Here is a 12,200-nt window from a genome sequence, read left to right on the forward strand (position 1 = left end):
ACTCCAAATCTTCCAACAATATTATCCCTCACGAACTCGACCATTCGCTCTATGCTTATGGAGGAAACAGCTTCGGCTTCTACCCATTTTGTAAAGTGATCGACGACTACCACCACATATTTCCTTTGTCTTTTGGTGGGGGGAAAAGGACCGACAATGTCGATACCCCATGTGGCGAAAGGTCGTCCCTCGATGATGGGCTTTTATAGATGCTTAGCCGTGTGAGATTCATTTGCATGGACCTGGCAGTTGTGATAGGACTCCACCAGCTTCTGAGCATCAAGTTCCGCAGTTGGCCAATAGAATCCAGACAGCCTGGATTTCTTGAGAATGGAGGCGGATGCTTCATGGGCTCCACAAGCTTCTTCATGCAGCTCTTTAATGATCTCCTGTCCCTCTTCTGTTGTAACACACTTCAACCAAGGCTGGCTAAAAGATTTTCTGTACAGGTGATCGTTTATTATGGAGAAGTATGCTGCTTTTCTTACCGTCCGCCTGGATTCTTCTTTGTCTTGAGGCAAAGTTCCGTCCACAAGATACTGCTGGATCGGTGATCTCCAATCTCCAACGGCGGATGTAAGAAGAGCTATAACTTCTGGGGCGAATTCTGGTCTGGTTTTCACCTTGAACGGGCATTGTAGATCCGCCCACTAATCTTTGCTAGAAGCCAGCTTAGTCAGGTGATCCGCTTCTGTGTTTGATCCTCGAAGCACATGGACCAACTCCCATTTTGTTTCTTTGGTTTCCAAGTGGTTCAATAGCTTTTTGGCTTCCTCTACATATTTGACCAGAGTTTCATCTTTCACATCAAAGTTTTTGATTACCTGGTTGACCATTAGTTTGGAGTCGCTATAGATCACAACCCGCTCCGGTGTAATCTCCTTCAACAGGCGTAGCCCCAATATCAAGGCCTCGTATTCTGCAGCATTATTTGTCGCGGGGAACTCTAGCTTTGTGGCATAATGCAATTTGATGTAATGAGGTCCCTTAATCACTACACCTATTCCAGCACCTTTTGCTGACGAAGCCCCATCGGTGTACATCATCCATTCCTCCAATTCTGGCTTAGGAAGATTAATACCCTCTTCAGTAAATTCGTTTACAAAGTCTGCCAAGACTTGGCTCTTCAAGGCGGATCTGCCTTCATAGCGGACATCAAATTCGCCTAGGCGGATGGCCCATTCCATTAATCTTCCTGAAGTTTCTGGCTTCTGCAATACCTTCCTCATAGGTATGTTGGTGCGGACGATGATTGTATGAGCCTGGAAATAGGGTCTAAGGCGAATCGAGGTGGTGACCACAGCCAATGCCATTTTATCTAATCTTGAGTACCGAGTTTCGGCATCTTTTAGGACTTTGCTTACATAATAGATTGGATATTGTTGGCCATCTTCCTCCCTTATCATGACAATACAAACTTCTTTGTCAGTGATAGAAACATACATGTATAGATTCTCACCTTCAAGGGGTCGGCTCATTAGAGGCGGTTCTGTGAGGAAACGCTTGATCCCTTTGAAGGCTAGCTTGCAATTTTCATTCCACTCGAATGCTTTCTGCTTTTTAATCACCTCATAAAAGGGCTGGCATCTACGAGCAGAGCATGAGATGAACCTGCCAAGTGTTATGATCCGCCCGTTAAGGCGTTGCACTTCTCTAACATTTTGTAGTGCTTTCATATCCAGTACAACTTTGATTTTATCTGGATTGGGACCTACTCCCTTCTGACTGATCATATATCCTAGAAACTTTTCATAAGTTGCCCCGAAAGTACACTTCTCTGGGTTCAGCTTAATGTTGTGATGGCGAAGGACTCCCAAGACTTCTCTTATGTCCTCTGCATGCTTTTCCATTATGGTGCTTTTAATGATCATGTCATCCACATACACTGAGAAGTTATCACCCTTTCTTCCTTCGAATATCTTGTTCATCATCCGCTGGTAAGTAGCTCCAGCGTTCTTGAGCCCAAAAGGCATGACCTTAAAGCAATAGGTTGCCTGGTGAGTTACAAAGGAAGTTTTGATTCTGTCAGATGGCTCCATAGGAATCTGATGATAGCTTGATTTCACATCTGTGAAGGAATATATGGCGTGTCCTGCAGTTCCATCAACTAGAATATCAATGCAAGGCAAAGGGTAGTTGTCTTTGGGACACGCCTTATTAAGGTCCATGAAGTCAATACACATGCGATATGATCCGCTTGCCTTCTTAACTAGGACCACGTTTGCCAGCCATTGTGTATAAATAACTTCCTCAATGGTGTCTGCCTTTTTTAGTTTAGATATCTCCTCCTCGATCACTTTCTGTCTCTCCGGACCATGATTCCTTCTCTTCTGAGCTACAGGAACCACATCTTCGGTGATATTGAGTTTATGAGTGATCACGTCTGGACTGACCCCTGTGAGGATCTCATCCTTCCATGCGAACACGTCCTTTGACTCGAGGAGAACCTTCGTAACATCATCCTTGATTTCAGCTCTCAATCCTTTGGTGATCCGCACTTGCTTTCCATCCGCAATGAGGAACATTTCTGTATCTCATAGGGCCGTTGTAATAAGCTCATCCTCTTCATCATCCTTAGACTGTGGGCGAATTGATAAGGATGCCGAGTATGTCTCTTGAGCAACTTTATGATTCCCCTTGATCATTACTCCTCCCTTGGCCGTAGGGATGTACATCGTCAAATGGCGTATCGATATTAGAGCCGCCACTTCTGAGATAAAAGGGCATCCCAGGATGATGTTGTATGCTAATTGTATATCCATAATGGAGAATTCAAGGTCTCCAATCCATACTTGATCCTCATCCGCCAGCTCACATTCCAGAGTCACTTGTCCCTTTGTTTGGATCGTGTGGCCTGTTACTCCTAAGATGTCCACGATGGTGGTCTCTATCTGGATAGGATCAACTTTAAGTTTGGCGAATGCCCCTCTAGTGATGACGTTGCATGAACTGCCAGTGTCTATCATCACTCGCTTTATTTCCCATCCTTCTACCATCATGGTGATAACGGGAGCATCTGCATGCGGAGAGATCGCGGGACCAATGTCTGCAAATAGGTGATTAAGCGAAGCTCTATCAAGGGCGGTAGTTCTCGATTTCTTCACTGTAGGCTGATATCCTGGTCCGCCAGCGATGACGTTAATAACACCTTTAGCCTTTTTCTTTGAATCATCTTTTGGCTTATCACCATCTCCTTTCTTATCATTCTGGACGAACCTATCCATCTTTCCTCTCTCAATAAGCCTTTCAATCTCTCTGGCCAGTTCACAACATGCATCTGTTTCATGACCATTTCTCCTGTGATATTTGCAATAATTTTTGGCGTTTCTCCCCGTGTTGGTGTACTCCCCCCCTTTTGGTTCGAGGTATGAAATGCTTCGCTTATGTTGGTTGTTTTCTAGCCACATCAACACTTCACTTTTGGAGGCGTTTAGGGGTGTAAACGATGGCATATATGTTGATTTATTCCTGGAGCCTCTTCGCCTACTTCTGGAGGATGAATCAGGGAGCTTTTCTTTTTCCCTATCCCGTCTTCGGGATTCGCCTTTCCCTTTTTTGGGAGGAGAAACAGATTCTCTTCGGATATCATCAACTTCAATGAAATCCTTACATCTTGTTAAGCCCAAAATATACCTAATATATCATCAATAATTACATCAATATTGCTACGAATTTATGCTATTCATACCTATTTAGAATACTTTTACTCTCGAATATGTTTCTTTCATGCAAGGTACATAAATATTTGGTAAAATCCAAATAGGAGTAAAAAGAGCTCAAAAATAGAAGAAAAGCCCTACAAAAGGAGTCAAAGACGATGAAAATTAATAACGCCAAGTCGAGGACACGAATGAGAGCTGGAAAACCAAAAATGCTCCGTGCCGCGACCGCGGCTCCCCCTTTTCACGGTCGCGACACGCGTCCTTCAGTCATTTTACCCTTCGTCCGAAGTACAATTGATGCTCCCTCATTCTCGGTAGTGAATTTGATAATTCTCGGTACGAGCAGGAGATTTTAGAAGCATGTTACACACTTTCGTTTTCGACGGAACGCGATCGTTCGAGTGGATAAAGACGTCCTTTCACAGCGGACACGATCCTTCACAACGGACACGACACTTCGATCAAGACTCTTCAACATCTATAAATAAAGAGTTGATGGAGAGTTGAAATATATAGAAAGTGATATGTGTAGAAGAAAGAAATTAGTGTAGAATTTATGCAGAAATTCTGAATCAAGTGATTCAGAAGTTAGATTTCGATTCTGTTCAAAAGCAATATGATGTACACACATTGTTTACAAATTAATAACAAATTCAGTAGCGTTTAGACATTGTTCCAGTTTAGTTTACATTTTGGTAGTAGACCGACCCAGTCTCTATTACGAAGATTCAACGAGAAGATTGAGTAGAGGATTCGCCCCTGAGCCTGACAAACTCGAACGAAACCCAAGGAAAGGATTGACAACCCGTTCACTTGCACGCCGTCGAAGAATTCAATGCTCCATGTTCTCTGTAAACTTGTATCAATTTATATTTCATCTAATAAAGTCCGTTCTATTCGATAGATTCTTATGCAGCACTTTGGTAAATGAGCCGAAGTGGATTGATACTGGTGTTTTCATTAAAACGTATTTAATTCAAATCTTTACAAGGAAACTTTGTTGAACACTTAGGCAAATTATCATCTCGAAAGAGTTTTAATTTGATTAAGGGCAACTATCCCGAAAGGGTTTTGTCGCGTTCAAAGCCAATTAATTAGAGGTTCCGTCATTTATTTCATCTTTATAATTCATACAAAGTTTAAAGTTGTTTCTTTGCTTAATGCAAACAAATATATCTGTTTACTTTTCTAAAGTACTAAAACGTTCCTGTTTTGCAAATTCAATCTTAAATCAGATATTTTCTAACATCTTCATATTCTAATCTAATTCTTATTCTAGCAATTTCAAAACCAAAAGCAATTAAACGATTTTCCATATTATAAACCTTTAAAGTAAATTTAACCGATTCAAAATAAGTTTTTGTTAAAAAACGTTCCCTGTGGGATCGATATCTTTTATTACTACAAGCGTATACCGTGCACTTGCGGAAATCGCTCAACAAGTTTTTGGCGCCGTTGCCGGGGAACGCCAAAATTTTTGACAAAATTTTAATTTTTTCGTGTTTTATTACGAATCTAGGTTTATTCATACTTATTCAAACTTTTATATTTTTAAATTATTTTCAATTGCTAACATATTTATTTTTCAAATTCTGTTTTGTAGGTAGTTTCTGTTCGTGCGAAATTTTAAGTTCATGCGCAGTTCTCGAAGTTCGGGCACGTCACCAGATCCTATTGACCCAGAAATTGAAAGAACCCTTAAAAAGAACAAGAAAGAAAAGAAACACAAAAACAAAATCCCAATAAAAACTAAAATTACCGAGCCAGAAGTTATGGCCACACTTATGGATTACACTAGGCCAGGAGTGGCCGGTGTAACAAACAGTATAGTTAGACCCCAAATTAATGAAAACCAATTTGAAATTAAGCCTGCGTTGCTTAATATGTTGCAAAATAATGTAACGTTTTACGGGTTACCTAATGAAAATCCTAATACCCATTTGACAAATTTCTTAGAAATTTGTGACACTTTTAAAATACCAAATGTAACTGCAGAAGCAATCAATCTTCGCCTTTTTCCTTTTACTTTGAAGGATCGAGCCAAAGAGTGGTTGACTTCTATGCCAGCCGCATCAATTGAGACTTGGGAGCAATTAGCCCAAGCATTTTTATCAAAATTTTTCCCTTTAGCAAAAACCGCAAGAGTCATTAAAGAGTTAACATCTTTTTCTCAAAATGATAATGAAACTCTTTATGAGGCTTGGGAACGTTTTAAAGAACTTCAACGTTTATGCCCACACCATCAATTGCCCGCTGAACTCTTAATGCAAACATTTTATAATGGACTAAATCCTACAACTAGAGGTTCATTGGACGCTATGTCTGGAGGGTTATTCATGAAGAAAACATCTGCCCAAGCAAGAGAACTTTTAGAGGAAATGGCAATCAACAGCAGTATGTGGCCCGCGGAACGTTGACACGTACCATTAGCGAAACCATCATCCTCAACAACATCATCAGTTGAAGGTATAGTGCATCTTGATCCAGTAGCGATGTTGCAAGCCCAATTTTCTGCCTTGTTCCGGGCCTAAGTAATTTTTCCCTGAACGAAGAGTGATAGCCTTAACATGCTCTTTCGGATTTTTTTCCGTATGGCTTGGAAGACTTCCCTCTTTGCGGGATGGAATTGATTTAGCGAGTTGTCTAATTTGAATCTCCAAATTATGGATGCTAGATGATTGGTTTTTAATAAGTTGATCGAATTTATTCTCGATCCGTTTAAAACCATCGTCGTGATTACTTATTTTTCCGCTCATCGCATCAATGAATTTGTCGATTTTAGAAGATAAAGTGCTAATCGAATCTCTTGATTGATTTTGATAATTAGTAGTACGATTTTGATTAGCATTAGCATTATTATTGTCTCTCTAGTTAAAGTTAGGATGATTTCTCCATCCAGGATTATATGTATTGGAATAAGGGTTATTATTTTGGTTTTTCCCTTGGACAAAATTTACCTGTTCAATTTCACTCATACCTTCGTAATCCACATCCGTTTGGATTGGTTGACCATTAGGATCACACGGTGCCATAAACCCAGAAATTCGACTTTACCTGGAACTGATTTACCGAAACCCAAAGAAGATACATTAAAACAAAAAGATGCACCGATTAACTCTAGTACAAAAACTTTTGTACCCAAACCACCTTTTCCACACGAAGTTCGCAACAAGGACTATGATAAACAACTTTTAACATTTTTAGACAAACTTAAGAATTTGCATATTAATTTAACGTTTATGGATGCAATTATGCAAATTCCCAACTATGGAAAATTCCTCAAAGATTTAATTTCAAAGAAAATCAGTTGGGAAGGAATTTCATCCATTTCACTAACTGAAGATTGTAGTTCGATTGTGTCAAGCAATTTGCCCACTAAACTCAAAGATCCCGGATGTTTTACCATTCCGTGTAAATTGGGAGATATTGAATTTCCCAGTTATCTCTGTGATTTAGGAGCAAGCATTAATTTGATGCCATTATCTATTTTTAATAAGTTAGGCTTAGAAGAAGACATCAAACGTACCAATATGGTTTTGCAATTAGCGGATCAAACCACTAAAAGACCATACGGTATAATTGAGGATGTTTTAGTTAAAGTTGATAAATTTATTTTTCCTACCGATTTCGTTATTTTAGATTTTGCTTATGATGTAAATTGTCCGCTAATCTTTGGTAGACCGTTCATGAACACGGGACGTGCTCTAGTTGACGTGTCGGAAGGGAAAGTAGTTTTACGGATAGGAGATGATAAGATTGAGTTTGATATGAACCAAGCGATGAAATATCCTATGGAAGATTTCGCTTGTATGAAACTTGATTTAATAGAAGAATGTGTAAATGACATTGTTCAGAAAGAAGAAATAATAGAACCTATAATGAGTGAGGAACTAGAAGATAAGGACCCAGAACCTTTGATTCAAGAAGATGGACCAGTTCCGCCTTCAATTATAGTTCCACCTAAATTAGAACTTAAGGAATTACCAGGTCATTTGAGGTACGCTTTCTTAGGCGAAGGCGATTCTCTACCTATAATTATCTCTAACAAGTTGACACAAGTTTAAGAAGAGAAATTGAAAGAAGTTGTTAGAAATAGGATAGGAAGTATGGGTTGGCAAATTTCAGACTTAAAAGGTATTAATCTAAGTATTGTAATGCATAGAATTCACTTAGAAGAAGATAAGCCACCTAAAGCGGATAGGCAAAGACGCCTAAATCTGAATACGAAAGAAGTAGTAAAAAATGAGATTACTAAACTTCTGGACAATGGAATCATCTACTCTATCTCGGATAGTGAATGGGTTAGTCCAATCCATTGTGTACCTAAAAAGGGAGGCATAACAGTTGTAAGGAATGAAGAAGGTGAATTAATACCTACACGAATCACCACTGGTTGGAGGGTTTGTATAGATTATAGAAATTTAAATAAAGCAACTAGGAAAGATCATTTTCCTCTTCCTTTCATTGATCAAATGATCGAAAGGATAACTGGTCATGCTTTCTACTGTTTTCTTGACGGTTACTCCGGATTCTTTCAAATATACATTTACCCGGACGACCAAGATAAAACAACCTTCACATGTCCTTACGGAACATTTGCATATAGACGAATGCCCTTTGGTCTATGTAACGCTCCTGCAACATTTCAACGTTGTATGACTGCGATTTTTAATGATTTCATTGAAGATATTATGGAAGTTTTTATGGACGATTTTTCAGTTTATGGAGATTCTTTTGATTCGTGCCTAGAAAACTTGGATAAAGTTTTGTCTAGGTGTGAAGAAACAAATTTGGTATTAAACTGGGAAAAATGTCATTTCATGGTTGACGAAGGAATTGTTTTAGGTCACAAAATCTCTGAAAAATGATTAGAAGTAGATAGAGCAAAAACCTCTGTAATAGAGAAATTACCCCCTCCAACTACTGTTAAGGGAGTAAGATCATTCTTAGGACATGCTGGTTTTTACAGAAGATTTATTAAGAATTTTTCTGTAATTTCCAAACCACTTACTAATTTACTCATGAAAGATTCCACCTTTGATTTTAATGAAGAATGCGTTATAGCATTCGAAACATTGAAAACAGCTTTAGTCAGTGCACCTGTTATTGCTAAACCCGATTGGGATTTACCATTTGAAATTATGTGTGATGCAAGTGACTTAGCTATTGGATGTGTTTTAGGTCAAAGGAAGGATAAGAAACTTCATGTCATTCATTATGCAAGTCACACACTGTCTAGTGCACAATTAAACTACACCACAACAGAAAAAGAAATGTTAGCCGTAGTTTTTGCATGTGACAAGTTTAGGTCATATTTATTAGGTTCAAAAGTTATTATTTATACCGATCATGCAGCTTTAAGATATTTATTTGCTAAAAAGGATGCAAAACCACGTCTAATTAGATGGGTTTTATTGTTACAAGAATTTGATATAGAAATAAAAGACAAAAAGGGAGTAGAAAACCTTGTCGCCGATCATCTATCGAGACTTGAAGATGAAAACGGTCCTATAGGTGAAACTATCGGTATACGAGATGATTTCCCTGATGAACATCTCTATCAAATGAAAAGTGCCATGTCACCTTGGTATGCAGATATTGCTAATTATCTTGCAGCCAATATTGTCCCGGAAGGATTAAATTCCCACCAAAGGAAGAAATTTTTCTTCGATATTAAACAATATTTTTGGGAAGATCCATTTCTGTTCAAAACTTGTGGTGACGGGATAATTAGGAGATGCGTTGGTCAAAATGAATTTGAATCCATAATGTCAGAATGTCATTCTAGCTCTTATGGAGGACATAATGGAGTTAACAAGACAGCAGCTAGAATATTTGAAAGTGGTTTCTTTTGGCCTACGATGTTTAAGGATGTCCGTTTATTTATTATTCGTTGTGATAAGTGCCAAAGAACAGGAAATCTAGGAAGGAAATGTGAGATGCCCCTCACAACCGTATTAGAAGTTGAAGTCTTCGATATGTGGGGAATAGATTTCATGGGACCTTTTCTCCCTTCCAATGGTAAAACGTACATATTAGTTGCTGTTGACTATGTTTCAAAGTGGGTTGAAGCAATTGCAACCCCGACGAGTGATTCTAAGGTTGTCGTTAATTTTCTTGACGATATATTTTGTAGATTTGGTTGTCCAAGAGTTATCGTTAGTGATGGCGGTACTCATTTTATAAACAAGAGTTTTGAAACACTTATGAAAAAATATGGAGTACGCCACCGTGTATTAACGCCATACCATCCTCAGTGATGAAAGACTCAATAACATGCGTCCTTCAGTCATTTTACCCTTCGTCCGAAACAATTGATGCTCCCCCATTCTCGGTAGTGAATTTGATAATTCTCGGTACGAGCAGGGGATTTTAGAAGCATGTTACACACTTTCGTTTTCGACGGAACGCGATCGTTCGAATGGATAAAGACGTCCTTTCGCAGCGGACACGATCCTTCACAACGGACACGACACTTCGATCAAGACTCTTCAACATCTATAAATAAAGAGTTGATGGAGAGTTGAAATATATAGAAAGTGATATGTGTAGAAGAAAGAAATTAGTGTAGAATTTATGCAGAAATTCCGAAACAAGTGATTCAGAAGTTAGATTTCGATTCTGTTCAAAAGCAATATGATGTACACACATTGTTTACAAATTAATAACAAATTCAGTAGCGTTTAGACATTGTTCCAGTTTAGTTTACATTTTGATAGTAGACCGACCCAGTCTCTATTACGAAGATTCAACGAGAAGATTGAGTAGAGGATTCGCCCCTGAGCCTGACAAACTCGAACGAAACCCAAGGAAAGGATTGACAACCCGTTCACTTGCACGCCGTCGAAGAATTCAATGCTCCATGTTCTCTGTAAACTTGTATCAATTTATATTTCATCTAATAAAGTCCGTTCTATTCGATAGATTCTTATGCAGCACTTTGGTAAATGAGCCGAAGTGGATTGATGCTGGTGTTTTCATTAAAACGTATTTAATTCAAATCTTTACAAGGAAACTTTGTTGAACACTTAGGCAAATTATCATCTCGAAAGAGTTTTAATTTGATTAGAGGTTCCGTCATTTATTTCATCTTTATAATTCATACAAAGTTTAAAGTTGTTTCTTTGCTTAATGCAAACAAATATTTCTGTTTACTTTTCTAAAGTACTAAAACGTTCATGTTTTGCAAATTCAATCTTAAATCAGATATTTTCTAACATCTTCATATTCTAATCTAATTCTTATTCTAGCAATTTCAAAACCAAAACCAATTAAACGATTTTCCATATTATAAACCTTTAAAGTAAATTTAACCGATTCAAAATAAGTTTTTGTTAAAAAACGTTCCCTGTGGGATCGATATCTTTTATTACTACAAGCGTATACCGTGCACTTGCGGAAATCGCTCAACACATCTCTCCATCAATTCTGCAGTGGTTTTTGGTTTGTGCCTGATTAGATCCTCTTGCAAACTTTTGCAGATCGTATTCTTTATCACTGCTTCAACAGCTGTGGAGACATCCACATCTACTATGCGAATGCATAACTTGATAAAGTTATTGACGTAATCTCTGAGAGACTCACCTTCCTTTTGTTTTAACTCGAAGAGCTTCCGCGATGAAACTACTGGCGGGATACTTCCTGCGAACTTCACGCAAAATTCTCTGCTCAACTGATCCCAGCTATCTATCGACCTTGACGGGAGGGATTGGAACCAGTCGTATGCGGGTCCCTTTAGTGTGGTTATGAACATTCGGCACATCACTGCTTCACTAGCGCGGTTAAGTCCAAGCAACATGTGATACTTTCTTGCATGAGCCTCAGGATTATCTTCCCCCGAGTAGCCAAGTATGTTTGGGATTTTGAACTGCCTATTAGTTTCCTCATCTTCAATCCGCCTTGTGAAGGGCGATTCTCTATTAGCAAAAGGATTGCGATTCCAGGATTCGCTATGTTGCTTGGGGGAGACTGATCATTCCTTCGACTTCCCTCTGGTACATCCGCAAATAACCTTCTATTTATTGGTATATCACTTGCGAGCTCTGGATTGACGACCATTGAATCCGTGGGTTGAGAGAGCAAGAATGCCGAATCGTGATAAGCTCCCGATCGATAAAAGGCGGCTTGCCATTGTGATGTGGTCGGCCTTGGCGAACGGCGGTTCAATGAGGGAATGGTCCCTGTTGTAGGTCCACCTACCTCGTGATTCTCCAGATAGGCCCTCAATCGACCCGCCATAACTGGCCCATGCATGCTCCCCACCGCATCTGCACAAATTTCCATAAAAGAATCTGGCGACATTTCCCTTTTATTATGAACGGTTGGTTGATCAGGATCAATACGGACGGCGCTTGTCGGGGGATTAATTGAAAGCGGTACTGATGGTGTTGTGGTTCCAGTTGAGGGGTTAGACCCTCTACTTGCCATGTTTGTGATTATGAACTAAGTCCTTTTTGGATTAGAACTTCCATGATCACCGCACCAATTGATGACTGGTGGTGAATTCTCGATCGGAATCCTTCCCTACGGGGGGTGCCG

The 12,200-nt window shown here is 39.2% G+C and overlaps 1 non-coding gene across 1 annotated transcript; it reads right to left on the minus strand.

The window, feature by feature from the left end:
* Positions 1-5,803: 5,803 nt before the first annotated feature.
* Positions 5,804-5,910, minus strand: LOC136210256 (small nucleolar RNA R71). Its single transcript, XR_010677963.1, has one exon. It is a non-coding gene; the product is annotated as a small nucleolar RNA R71 (small nucleolar RNA).
* Positions 5,911-12,200: the final 6,290 nt, after the last annotated feature.

This window comes from Euphorbia lathyris, chromosome 10 (genome assembly GCF_963576675.1).
Source record: "Euphorbia lathyris chromosome 10, ddEupLath1.1, whole genome shotgun sequence".
Taxonomy (NCBI): Eukaryota; Viridiplantae; Streptophyta; class Magnoliopsida; order Malpighiales; family Euphorbiaceae; genus Euphorbia; species Euphorbia lathyris.